Source organism: Tasmannia lanceolata, unplaced genomic scaffold, assembly GCF_043159265.1.
Source record: "Tasmannia lanceolata isolate RefF3 unplaced genomic scaffold, GAP_Taslan_0.1 ptg000077l, whole genome shotgun sequence".
NCBI classification, from domain to species: Eukaryota; Viridiplantae; Streptophyta; class Magnoliopsida; order Canellales; family Winteraceae; genus Tasmannia; species Tasmannia lanceolata.
Window position 1 is genome coordinate 1 of NW_027518754.1, and position 15000 is coordinate 15000.

Below are 15000 nucleotides of genomic sequence, written 5' to 3' on the forward strand. Positions count from 1 at the left end.
CCAATGAAAAACAAAGGAAAAATAGAAAATTTTTGTTTTTTAACGGTCTGGGGAATGGAAACTGAATTACCTTTTGGTTCTCCACGAAAAGAACCTTCTTTTTTTGAACCCATTTTTAAAGAACTCGAAAAAAAAACGAGAAAAGTTCAAAAAAAATATTTTCGAGTTTTCAGAATTTTAAAAGAAAGAACAAAATGTTGTCTAAAGGTCTCAAAAGAAAAAATAAGATGGGTTATCAAAATAGTTCTATTTATAAAAAGAATAATGAAAGAGCTTACAAAAGTGAACTCAATTTTATTATTTGGGTTGAGGAAAGGCTATCAACCGAGTGAAACTGGAAAAGATTTCATAATCAGTAATAAGATTACTCACGACTCGACTATTCAAATTAGATCCATGGATTGGACAAATTATTCACTGACAGAAAAAAAAATGAAAGATCTGACTGATAGTACAACCAAAATCAAAAATCAAATAGAAAAAATAAAAAAAGACAAGAAAAAAATATTTCTAACTACAGATACAGATATAAATATTAGTCCTAACAAGACAAGTTTTGATGATGAAAGATCGGAATCACAGAAACATATTTGGCAGAGATCAAAAAAAAGAAGTGCCCGATTAATACGTAAATCGCAATATTTTATAAAATATTTCATTGAAAGAATATACATAGATATCTTTCTATGTGCCATTAACATTCCCAGGATTAATACACAACTTTTCCTTGAATCAACAAAAAATCTTATCGATAAATATATTTACAATAATGAAACAAATAAAGAAGGAATTGATGAAACAAATCAAAATACAACTCAGTTTATTTTGACTATCCAAAAGTCACTTTCTATTTCGAATATTCGAAATAATAATTCACAGATTTATTGTAACTTATCTTTCTTGTCCCAAGCATATGTATTTTACAAATTATCACAAAACCAAGAAGTTATTAACAAGTATCACTTGATATCTGTACTTCAATATCATGGCGCATCTCCTTTTATTAAGCATAGAATAAAGGACTATTTGGGTACACGAGGAATTTTTGATTTCAAACCAAGACATAAGAAATTTTCGAATTCCAGAATGAATGAATGGAAAAACTGGTTAAAGCGTCATTATCAATACAATTTATCTCAGAATAGATGGTCTAGATTAGTATCGAAAAAATGGCGAACTAGAGTCAATCATCGTCGTACGATTGAAAATAAAGATTCCAAAAAATGGGATTCATATGAAAAAGAAAAAGACCAATTCATTATTACGAGAAAGAAAATGATTGCGCGGTGAATTCATTGCCGAGTCAAAAAGAAAAATTTAAAAAACACTACAGATATGATCTTTTATCGTGTAAATATATTAATTATGAGGATAGGAAGAGCTCATATATTTATGTATCCCCGTTAAAAGTAAATGGGGGCCGAGAGATTCCCTATAATGACAACACACCTAAACCCGAATCATGTTATGTACTGGGGGATATAGCTATTAGTGATTATCTAGAAGAAGAGTCTATTATGGATACGGGTAAAAATCCGGATAGAAAATATTTTGAGTGGAGAATTCTGCATTTTTGTCTTAGAAAAAATATCGATATTGATACCTGGACCGATATGGATACTGGGACCAATATTAATAAAAATACTAAGAATGGGATTAATGATTATGAAATAATTGATAAAAAAGATCTTTTTTATTTCACGATTCATCAAGAAATCAACCCACCCAATCAAAAAAAAAACTTTTTTGATTGGATGGGAATGAATGAAGAAATGCGATATCGTCCCATATCGAATCTGGAATCTTGGTTCTTCCCAGAATTTGTGCGACTTTATGATACATATAAAATGAAACCATGGATCATACCAATCAAATTACTTCTTTTAAATTTTCATGGAAATAAAAACATTAGTGAAAATAAAAACATTAGTGAAAATCAAAAAAAAGATCTTCGTATATCATCTAATCAAAAGAATATCTTGAATTAGAGAACCGAAATAAAGAAAAAGAAGAAGAACAGCCGGGCCAAGGGGATATTAGATCAGATGCACGAAACCAAGAGAATCTTGAATCAGATGCACAAAAAAAAAAAAAAATATGTTGAAAAGGATTACGCGGAATCAGACATTAAAAAAAGGAGAAAGAAAAGAAAATACAAGAGCAACAGAGAAGCAGAACTAGAGTTCTTCCTAAAAAGATATTTGCTTTTTCAATTGAGATGGGACGATTCTTTGAATCAAAGAATGATCAATAATATCAAGGTATATTGCCTCCTGCTTAGACTGATAAATCCAAGGGAAATTGCTATATCCTCTATTCAAAGAGGAGAAATGCGCCTGGACGTAATGTTGATTCAGAAGGATCTCACTCTTACGGAATTGATAAAAAGGGGAATATTTATTATTGAACCAGCCCGCCTGTCTATAAAACGGGATGGACAATTTATTATGTATCAAACCATAGGCATTTCATTGGTCCATAAGAGTAAACACCAAACTAATCGAGAACGTCGAGAAAAAAAATATGTTGATGAGAATTCTTCAATGGATCTATTGCACAACATGGAAAGATGCTTATGAATGGAGATGAAAATCATTATGATTTTCTTGTTCCTGAAAATATTCTATCTCCTAGACGTCGTAGAAAATTGAGAATTTTAATGTGTTTCAATTTCAGTAATGAGAATATTGTGGATATAAATCCAGTATTTTTCAATGAGAATAACGTAAAGAACTCTGGGCAATTTTTGGATGAGGACAAGTGTCTTGATACAGATACAAATAAATTCATTCAATTCAAATTATTTCTTTGGCCCAATTATCGATTAGAAGATTTAGCTTGTATGAATCGCTATTGGTTTGATACGAATAATGGCAGTCGTTTCAGTATGTCAAGAATATATATGTATCCACGATTCAGAATTAGTTAATGGTACATTTTATATACATCATGTATCATAGCCGATATATGAAGACAGACAGGTGTACACACACGTTGTGTTACATTACATTCTGACACATGATACTGATTCAATGACGTATCAATTGGACCTAGGAATGAATCAACAGAATCTTCTTAAACCCAAATCATTCTCTTTCGTGGGTCCAGAAATGTACCATCCCTTTCTATGTATTGTATCCGAATCAAATTACAAATTAAATTGGATTTATTAATTCAATTTAAATAGAAAAAGTTATTATATGAATAAATCCAGATTATTGTGTGTACCAGATCGAAATGACTGGCATTATCATTTTATTATTATTCCTGATCGGTAAAATCCATATTTGTGGGAACGAAAGAAAAAAAAAAAGAGAGAAGAATTATTCTTTTTTATGGTAAAAAATTTATTTATCTCGGTTATTCCGCAAGAAGAAAAAGAAAAAAACAAAGGGTCTGTTGAATTTCAAGTATTCAATTTCACCAATAAGATACGGAGACTTACTGCACATTTTGAATTTCACAGAAAAGACTATTTATCTCAGAGAGGTCTGCGAAAAATTCTGGAAAACGTCAACGGCTGCTGGCTTATTTGTCAAAAAAAAATAGAGTACGTTATAAGGAATTAATTGGTCAGTTGGATATTCGGGAGCCAAAAAATCGTTAATTTGAGGATTCATTTGAATTTTTTGGTTTATTAGATCTTGAATTTTGATGAACTTTGTTTCGTTTTCAACAATTCATGGAATAATGAATCGGGAAGAAAGCATATGACTGTACCGGCTACAAAAAAAGACCTCATGATAGTCAATATGGGCCCTCACCACCCATCAATGCATGGTGTTCTTCGACTCATTGTTACTCTAGATGGTGAAGATGTTATTGACTGTGAACCTATATTGGTTATTTACACAGAGGAATGGAAAAAATTGCGGAAAACCGAACAATTATACAATATCTGCCGTATGTAACACGTTGGATTATTTAGCTACTATGTTCACAGAGGCAATAACGGTAAATGCCCCCGAACAATTGGGAAATATTCAAGTACCTAAAAGAGCCAGTTATATCAGAGTTATTATGCTGGAGCTAAGTCGTATAGCTTCTCATTTGTTATGGCTTGGGCCTTTTATGGCAGATATCGGTGCACAGACTCCTTTCTTCTATATTTTCCGAGAGAGAGAATTGCTATATGATCTATTCGAAGCTGCCACAGGTATGCGAATGATGCATAATTATTTCCGTATCGGAGGAGTAGCTGCTGATCTACCTCACGGATGGATAGATAAATGTTTGGATTTCTGCGATTATTCTTTAACAGGAGTTGTTGAATATCAAAAGCTTATTACGCGGAATCCTATTTTTTGGAACGAGTTGAAGGAGTGGGCATTATTGGTGGAGAGGAAGCAATAAATTGGGGTTTATCGGGACCAATGCTACGAGCTTCCGGAATCCAATGGGATCTTCGTAAAGTTGATCATTATGAGTGTTACGATGAATTCGATTGGGAAGTCCAATGGCAAAAAGAAGGAGACTCATTAGCTCGTTATTTAGTACGAATCAGTGAAATGACGGAATCTATAAAAATTCTTCAACAGGCTCTGGAAGGAATTCCGGGGGGACCCTATGAGAATTTAGAAGTACGACGCTTTGATAGAGCAAAGGATTCTGAATGGAACGATTTTGAATACCGATTCATTAGTAAAAAACCTTCTCCCACCTTTGAATTGTTAAAACAAGAACTTTATGTGAGAGTAGAAGCCCCAAAAGGAGAATTAGGAATTTTTCTGATAGGAGATAATAGTGTTTTTCCCTGGAGATGGAAAATTCGTCCACCGGGTTTCATAAATTTGCAAATTATTCCTCAGCTAGTTAAAAGAATGAAATTGGCTGATATCATGACGATACTAGGTAGTATAGATATCATTATGGGAGAAGTTGATCGTTGAAATGATAATTGATACGACAGAAGTACAAGCTATCAATTCTTTTTCCAGATCGGAATCTTTAAAAGAAGGCTATGGCCTTATAGGGACGCTTGTCCCTATTTTTACTCCCGTATCGGGGATCACAATAGGGGTACTCGTGATTGTGTGGTTAGAAAGAGAAATATCCGCAGGGATACAACAACGTATTGGGCCTGAATATGCTGGTCCCTTGGGAATTCTTCAAGCTCTAGCGGATGGGGACAAAACTGCTTTTCAAAGAGGATCTTCTCCATCTAGAGGAGATATTCGTTTATTCAGTATCGGGCCATCCATAGCGGTCATATCAATTCTACTAAGTTATTCAGTAATTCCTTTTGGCTATCGCCTTGTTCTAGCCGATCTCGGTATAGGTGTTTTTTTGTGGATCGCCATTTCCAGTATTGCTCCTATTGGACTTCTTATGTCAGGATATGGATCGAATAATAAATATTTCAGGTGGTCTACGAGCTGCTGCTCAATCTATTAGTTATGAAATACCATTAACTCCATGTGTGTTATCAATATCTCTACGTGTGATTCGTTGCAACATTAACTTTTATTTCTTTCCTTTATTTCTAGGAAAGAGGTTGAATGTATTGAATAGATATCTTGATTTTTTTATTCACCATTTAGGTTGATGAACTAAACGAGATGGTTATATGAGTGAAACCAAAACAGCTTATGAATTCGCAGTAAGAAGATTGATTCTCATTCCCTATGTACGAGAGGAAAGTGTAAGTAAAGATAAGCGGTGGAAACTGTTACCCCAAGATTGGTTGATTAGTCATCATGACTTGAAGCGGGTGCAAAAGATCAACTGTATGGAGTTTCTACAATTGTTATTGTATGCATTATCATATCGGGAATCAATCAAAAATGAGTGGACGGTTAGGAACACCAAGGTACACAAAGGATTCGTCATGGAAATAATGTAAGGTATCAAAAACCAAAGGGATATTTTTGCATAAAAGGAATCATAATGAGGGCTTTAAGTTGGTAGAAATGATCAAGCAGTACTTCCCCATGATTCCGATCCAGAGTATGCTCCTATCCACTGATTAAAGAAATGACTATCGGGAACGAAGTAATCCTTATTTTTTTTTGAGAATCCCCTCTTCTGCGAAAGAAGAAACAGGAACGAAAGAAATGGAATGCAATAGGAAAAATAAATAGTAATAGATCTTTCTTTATTCTTTCTTTCCTCCATCCCATCCGTATTAATACAGATAGGCTTCTTATCATGATTCATGAATGAACTAATGTAGAGTGTCTAATTCTTTTCGTAATCGAAAGATATGGGTAGAAATATCTATTGATACAACGAGTATTTTATTGAAAGATTAAGCTATTACTGAACAAAGATAAATTGTAATATTAATTATAAAATAAATTATGAGAGCAATTCGGAAGCACTTTGAATTTGTTATTATAGCAGACAGAATTCCATTGGTCTAATTAGGGACTCCCTGATGCATCTTTACTCTATTCACTCTCAAAAAATGCCGAGGTAATACTGAATCAGTCCTTAGATTTATTTGTGGCCATCGAGGAGCCGTATGAAGCTGAGGTCTCATGTACGGTTCTGAAATAGCGATGGGAACAGTGATGTTATCATCGACTATGATTATCTAACAGTTCAAGTACAATTGATATAGTTGAGGCACAGTCAAAATATGGGTTTTGGGGATGGAATCTGTGGCGTCAACCCATAGGGTTTATAGTTTTTATAATTTCTTCCCTAGCAGAATGTGAGAGATTACCTTTTGATTTACCAGAAGCAGAAGAAGAATTAGTAGCGGGTTATCAAACCGAATATTCAGGTATCAAATTTGGTTTATTTTACGTTGCTTCTTACCTAAATCTACTAGTTTCTTCATTATTTGTAACAGTTCTTTACTTGGGCGGGTGGAATCTCTCTATTCCGTACATATTCATTCCTGAACTTTTCGGAATAAATAAAACGGGGGGAGTATTTGGAACAACGATTGGTATCCTTATTACATTAGCTAAAGCTTATTTGTTCCTGTTCATTCCTATCACAACAAGATGGACTTTACCTAGGATGAGAATGGACCAACTATTAAATCTTGGATGGAAATTTCTTTTACCCATTTCTCTGGGTAATCTATTATTGACAACTTCTTCCCAACTCCTTTCACTGTAACAGTATATGATACTCTAGATTCATAACCTCCCTTAAGCAAGAGAAAGAAATATCAAATTATTCATGGATAGCCACGATATGTTCCCTATGATGACTGGGTTCATGAATTATGGTCAACAAACAGTACGAGCTGCAAGGTACATTGGTCAAAGTTTCATGATTACCTTATCCCACGCGAATCGTTTACCTATAACTATTCAATATCCTTATGAAAAATCGATCACATCAGAGCGTTTCCGTGGTCGAATCCACTTTGAATTTGATAAATGCATTGCTTGTGAAGTATGTGTTCGTGTATGTCCCATAGATCTACCCGTTGTGATTGGAGATTGGAAACAGATATTAGAAAGAAACGGTTGCTTAATTATAGTATTGATTTTGGAATCTGTATATTTTGTGGTAACTGCGTCGAGTATTGTCCAACAAACTGTCTATCAATGACTGAAGAATATGAACTTTCCACTTATGATCGTCACGAATTGAATTATAATCAAATTGCTTTGGGTCGGTTACCAATGTCAGTAATTGGGGATTACACAATTCGAACAATTATGAATTCGACTCAAATTAAAATAACCACAGATAAACCCCTTGATTCAATAACGATTACCAATGACTAAGATTCATTTTTGATCTAAAGGAGTGAAGCTTCTTTCATTTTGGTTGGTCAGTAACTACAAATCATAACTATTGATTGGTGAGAATCGCGGCTTGATTTGGATTTAGAATATATGAATATAGTCATGATGATTTCGGAATATCAAACTCCGAACTACTCTTTCGGATACAGAAGTGGAATTAGTCCAATAACTGTATCTACCTCAATCCAGACCCCATTACGATTCAATTAGAAACGTATCATATACAAGAAAAAAACAAGGTAACCTCTTTTTTCCTGGCTGGGTCAGTAAGGTCATGAAATATTTCAACTTTTTTTTATCTCTTATTTTATACATAATGGATTTACCTGGGCCAATACATGATATTCTTTTAGTATTTTTGGGATCAGGTCTTATACTAGGGGGTCTAGGAGTGGTATTACTTACCAATCCCATTTTTTCTGCCTTTTCATTGGGATTGGTTCTTGTTTGTATATCCTTATTCCATATTCTATCTAACTCCTATTTTGTAGCTGCTGCACAGCTCCTTATTTACGTGGGAGCTGTAAATGTCTTAATCATATTTGCTGTGATGTTCATGAATGGTTCAGAATATTACAATGATTTCTATCTTTGGACCGTTGGAGATGGGGTCACTTCACTGGTTTGTACAAGTATTCTTTTTTCACTAATTACTACTATTTCAGATACGTCATGGTATGGGATTATTTGGACTACAGGATCAAACCAGATTATAGAGCAGGACCTGATAAGTAATGTTCAACAAATTGGGATTCATTTATCAACAGATTTTTATCTTCCATTTGAACTCATTTCTATAATTCTTTAGTTGCCTTGATAGGTGCAATTGCTATGGCTCGTCAGTAATAAATACTTAGAATTAGAAATGAATTAGAAATCCAAAATAAAATTAAAATAAATTTAAAATAAAAATAAATAAGGCCTTGTTCTGTCTTCTTGTATTGTTATTACATCCATTTTGCTTCAATTCAATTTATATATTTATTGTTCATATATTAAATTAAAAAGGGTTTTGTTTTAGTTCGATCCATTACCAATACCTTCCTTTGTTCCGTACTTGTTTTATATTCGAGTCAATCAGTGAAATTGTTGTTCATATTGAAATGAATCGAGATTGATGAGGAGTTGGTCAATGATGCTCGAGCATGTACTTATTTTGAGTGCCTATTTATTTTCTATTGGTATTTATGGATTGATCACAAGTCGAAATATGGTTAGAGCACTTATGTGTCTTGAGCTTATACTGAATGCGGTTAATATGAATCTCGTAACGTTTTCTGATTTATTTGATAGTCGACAATTAAAAGGAGACATTTTCTCGATCTTTGTTATAGCTATTGCAGCCGCTGAAGCAGCTATTGGGCCAGCTATTGTTTCGTCGATCCATCGTAACAGAAAATCAACTCGTATCAATCAATCGAACTTGTTGAATAAATAGTCATAATGATATAAAAAAAGACAGATATATATAATATTATATTCACCAATTAAAATTAGCATATATGACTCGTATGACCATGTTTGCTGAAACGTAAGAAATCAAAGTATCTTGGTCCTCTTTCCTAAACAGATCCAGAGGTAAATTGATTCTAAAAAAAAATCAATTCTGGTAAACTACTGATTCATCTGGTATCTACAATATATGATTCATTTACTACCGATTTTACCAGATCGAAAATTGATAACGTTCAAAAAATTGATAGACACAATGTCACATTCAGTAAAGATTTATGATACATGTATAGGATGTACTCAATGTGTACGAGCCTGCCCCACAGATGTATTGGAAATGATACCTTGGGACGGATGTAAAGCTAAGCAAATTGCTCCTGCTCCAAGAACAGAAGACTGTGTAGGTTGTAAGAGATGTGAATCCGCTTGTCCAACAGATTTCTTGAGTGTCCGGGTTTATTTATGGCATGAGACAACTCGCAGCATGGGTCTAGCTTATTGATACGTTCCGTAAAACTCTACTTGAATCCATTTGATTCTTCTTTACCGACAAAAACCCGTACTCGAGAAAATATATTATTTCGAGCGCGGGTTTTTATGGTCAAAGTCTATCTTGTCTTTACCACGAGTTATTTTCCTTGGTTAACAATAATTGTTGTTTTTCCAATATCCGCGGGTTCATCAATTTTCTTTCTCCCTCATAGAGGAAATAAGGTGGTGAGATGGTATACTATATGCATCTGCTTGTTAGAACTCCTTCTAACGACCTATGCATTCTGTTATCATTTCCAATTGGACGATCCATTAATCCAATTGGAGGAGGATTATAAATGGATAAATATTTTGTATTTTCACTGGAGACTCGGGATCGATGGACTTTCCATCGGACCCATTTTACTGACGGGATTCATCACTACTTTAGCTACTTTAGCGGCTTGGCCAGTTACTAGAGATTCGCGATTGTTCCATTTCCTGATGTTAGCAATGTACAGCGGTCAAATAGGATCATTTTCTTCTCGAGACCTTTTACTTTTTTTCATCATGTGGGAGTTAGAATTAATTCCTGTTTACCTACTTTTATCCATGTGGGGAGGTAAGAAACGTCTGTACTCAGCTACAAAGTTCATTTTGTACACTGCGGGGGGTTCCATTTTTCTCTTAATGGGAGTTCCAGGTATGGGTTTATATGGTTCCAATGAACCAACATTAAATTTTGAAACATCAGCTAATCGATCGTATCCCGCGGCATTGGAAATAATATTCTATTTTGGCTTCTTTATTGCTTATGCTGTCAAATCACCGATTATACCCCTACATACATGGTTACCAGATACCCATGGAGAAGCACATTACAGTACATGTATGCTTCTAGCTGGAATTTTATTAAAAATGGGAGCATATGGATTGGTTCGGATCAATATGGAATTATTACCCCATGCTCATTCTATATTTTCTCCCTGGTTGATGATAGTCGGAACGATTCAAATAATCTATGCAGCTTCAACTTCTCCCGGTCAACGCAATTTAAAAAAGCGAATAGCCTATTCCTCCGTATCTCATATGGGTTTCACAATTATCGGAATTGCTTCCATAACTGATATGGGACTCAATGGAGCCATTTTACAAATCATTTCTCATGGATTTATTGGTGCTGCACTCTTTTTCTTGGCAGGAACGAGTTACGATAGAATACGTCTTGTTTATCTCGATGAAATGGGAGGAATAGCTACCCCAATGCCAAAAATATTTACCATGTTAAGTAGCTTCTCGATGGCTTCGCTTGCACTGCCAGGAATGAGTGGTTTTGTTGCAGAATTGGTAGTCTTTTTTGGAATAATTACCAGCCCAAAATACCTTTTAATGCCAAAAATACTAATTACTTTTGTAATGGCAATTGGAATGATATTAACTCCTATTTATTCATTATCTATGTTACGCCAGATGTTCTATGGATACAAACTATTCAATGTTACAAACTCCTACTTTGTGGATTCTGGACCGCGAGAACTATTTGTTTCGATCTGTATCTTTCTACCCGTAATAGGTATCGGTATTTATCCCGATTTCGTTCTCTCACTATCAGTTGAGAAGGTAGAAGCTATTCTATCTAATTACTTTCATAAATAGTTTTCATAAATAAGAAATAAAGTCAAATAATCCTGTGATTTACAAAATCGGTCGCTGTACACTGAAAAAAAAAAAATGAAGTGAATTGGAATTGTAATCAGATACATCTGGAGTTTTTGAGAACCATTTGAATTACTACTTGATTCAAATGGTTCTCAAAAACTCACACTAATTTTCGTTATATATTGGAGATTGATGTTCCCATGTATTCTTCAAGTCCCTTCTTCAATTCGCTGTTAATGTGAATGAACCATAACTATGTAGTCCTATTCCTAATAGATTGACCCCAAAATAGCATATCCAAATTATAAGAAATCCGATAGAAGCTACAATTGCCGAATTAACACCTTGCAAACTTTGATTTGTTCTAGTATGTAAATAAATCGCGAATATGGTCCAAGTAATAAATGCCCAAGTTTCCTTGGGGTCCCAATTCCAATAAGACCCCCATGCCTCATTAGCCCATACTGCTCCCGAAAGAATACCTATGGTTGAAAAGATAAACCCTAGACTAATGACACGATAACTCCAATGATCCAATCGCCGAGTCAATCGATACCTGTGATAATTTCTAAATGAAGGAAAAGAAGTGTTTTGTAAAACACTTCTTTTCTCATTCAAGTATTGGATCTCACCAAAGGAAAATGTCCCAATTAATAAATGATTGGTTTTAACAACAATATCTGTGTTTTTTCGAAATGTGATGACTAGAAAAGCTACTGATAATAACGCTCCACATAAAAGAGCTGCATAGCTCAATAACATCATACTTACGTGCATCATTAACCACTGGGATTGTAGGGCGGGTACTAATATTGCGGATTGATGCATTTCAGTTAAAAGACCTGAAGTGGCAAAGCCTTGGGTAAAAATAGCACTTGGCCCAGTTATTGCGCTTAAATTATTTTTATGGTTCCCCACTTTAGGAACCATATGAATAATGGAGAAACTCCATGAAAGGAACATTAATGATTCATATAAATCACTTAACGGGAAATGTCTCAAATAAATCCAACGAGTTATTAATAATCCTGTTATACAGAAAAAAGTAGCTATAATGCCTTTTTCTGATGAATCACATATTCCTACGATTTGATGGACTAATAAATCCATCAAATGAATCGTAATAACAATTGAAATGATCGAAAAAGATATGTGAGTTAATATATGTTCTAAAGTCGCAAATATCATAAAAAATTATTTTGTAAAAAAAAAAAGGGGGGTGTGTGTTCCTCAATTATGGAATGGAAATAAGGAAAGGAATTGAATTCCTTATAAGATAGGATTTATCTTGCCCCTTTTAGGGGATGCCGCCACTCGGATTCGAACCGAGATGCTCTAGCACTGCTTCCTAAGAGCAGCGTGTCTACCGATTTCACCATGGCGGCTTGATCGAAATAATAATAGCCCATACTATGTTCAATCGTCGAGATTGATGGATTCAATCCAATCGATCTTAGGAAAGATTAGAATCGATGAATCAAAAAACTCGTTCAAATAAATATTTGAACGTTCAATAATACTTAACTTAGTATAGTGGTATGGTGTCAGTTTTAACAATCATTTTCACGGAGTATAAGTCCCCCTGGACCAGTTGGAACTAGAGGGTTATGTCCTCAGTCGAGGTATACAACTAAAAATTGTCCTTTTTTTTCTATCTCATTTTTTTTTTATGATTCATTTCTCATTTATCTCATTTCATGGATCCGACATAAAAATGAGATTTTTGTTATTGTGAAAGCGAATTGATGGGGAAAGTTACAATCCCCATCTCGCAAATTATAAAAATCTAATAGAATACCATTCTAGAATACTATAAGGAATGAAAAGTGAAACCTTTATCTTCTATCTAATGACTTCTTTTTTTTTTTTTCAAACAAAACAAAACGGAAATCAATCGTTTTTAGAACTCAATTAGACAGGCGAATTATTATTCTACATACCACAACATCCAGTTCTATCTCATATTGATGAGTTCCAAAATTCGTTAATGTAAAATGTAAATTATTCATCTTCTAAATCATCCAATTCATCGAGTCATGTCGATTCATTCAGATTATTCCGCGGCTTTATTACTTGTTTGTTGCACAAAAAAACTTTTTGAATGCCCGGTAGAAATAGATTTAGCTAAGGATAAAGCTTTTATCGCGGCCCAATATCCCTTTCTCTTCCAAATATTTTTGCGAATACGCTTTTTTGACATAGAAGTACGTTTCTTTGGAACTGCCATTTTAAAAGAAAGAGGTTTCTCATTTTTATAGTTGGATGTGAAAGACATGTATTGTATTGTTCAAAATAAATCGTTCTTTCTATCCATTATCTATATCTATTCCATAGTGGATACTTCCTTCATAACATAAAAAATACAGATATGTGCGCATCACATATAGTATAACTAGGGATGAAAAAAAAAAAAGGGTTCCAATTTATATCTCAGTCTATTTATATATCGTCATGTTACATTTAATAAATCAAATCAAAAAACTTAAGAACCCATACATTTTACCCTTACCTAATTTAAGAAAACAATAATATAAAATTTTTTCGATTAATTGATCAAACTCGAGAATGGAGTACCCATAATTTAAATTCAAATGAGATCATGTAGTTAATCTCTTAAACGATACATTACTTGATAAAGGTCATTTTAGTAATTTATTATTTCAGCTCTATGCGAAATGACGAGTATCGTAGGATTTTCCATAAAATATGTTTGTTTTATTTGACTAGAAGCCAATCAATCAGTTCCAGAATGAATTAGTCAATGACTCCAAATAAACTAACTAAAATAACTAGGTGTTATTTTATTAGGTCGAGTTATTGGTGGATCCTATAATTCATATCAGAATCAAGTACTATTTTGGTGTAATTCTTTTTCCTTATTACTATATGGATATAAATCACCGTAATAGTGGAATGATTGAAAATCTCATATTCTGTATCTCAATAAATATCTTAGTTAATCACTAGGTAGTCATTTTTAAGCAGTAACTTGGTTATTTGAACAATTGTAACTTCTTGATTTGAATTTTTCAAATATCTGGGAAAGAATCAGAATAATGAAGAATTCAAAATAATATTTGAGTTTTTATATCTTGATTTTTTTATTTATTTGATTATTGCTCTTTACAAAAAAGATAAGAGCTGGTGAATCGGAAAAATTAATAAGAATAAAAAAAAAAAGTTTGATTTGATTATGCAACCCATATATCAATATGCATGGATCATACCTTTCGTTCCACTTCCAGTTACTATGTCAATAGGATTGGGACTTCTGCTTGTTCCGACCGCAACAAAAAATCTTCGTCGTATGTGGGCTTTTCCCAGTGTTTCATTGCTAAGTATAGTTATGGTTTTTTCGGCCGATCTGTCTGTTCAACAAATAGATGGCAGTTCCATCTATCAATATCTATGGTCTTGGACCATCAATAATGATTTTTCCTTAGAGTTCGGACACTTGATCGACCCACTTACTTCTATTATGTCAATACTAATCACTACTGTCGGAATCATGGTTCTTATTTATAGTGACAAGTATATGTCTCATGATCAAGGATATTTGAGATTTTTTGCTTATATGAGTTTTTCCAATACTTCCATGTTGGGATTAGTTACTAGTTCCAATTTGATACAAATTTATATTTTTTGGGAACTCGTGGGAATGTGTTCGTATCTATTAATAGGTTTTTGGTTCACACGACCAATCGCA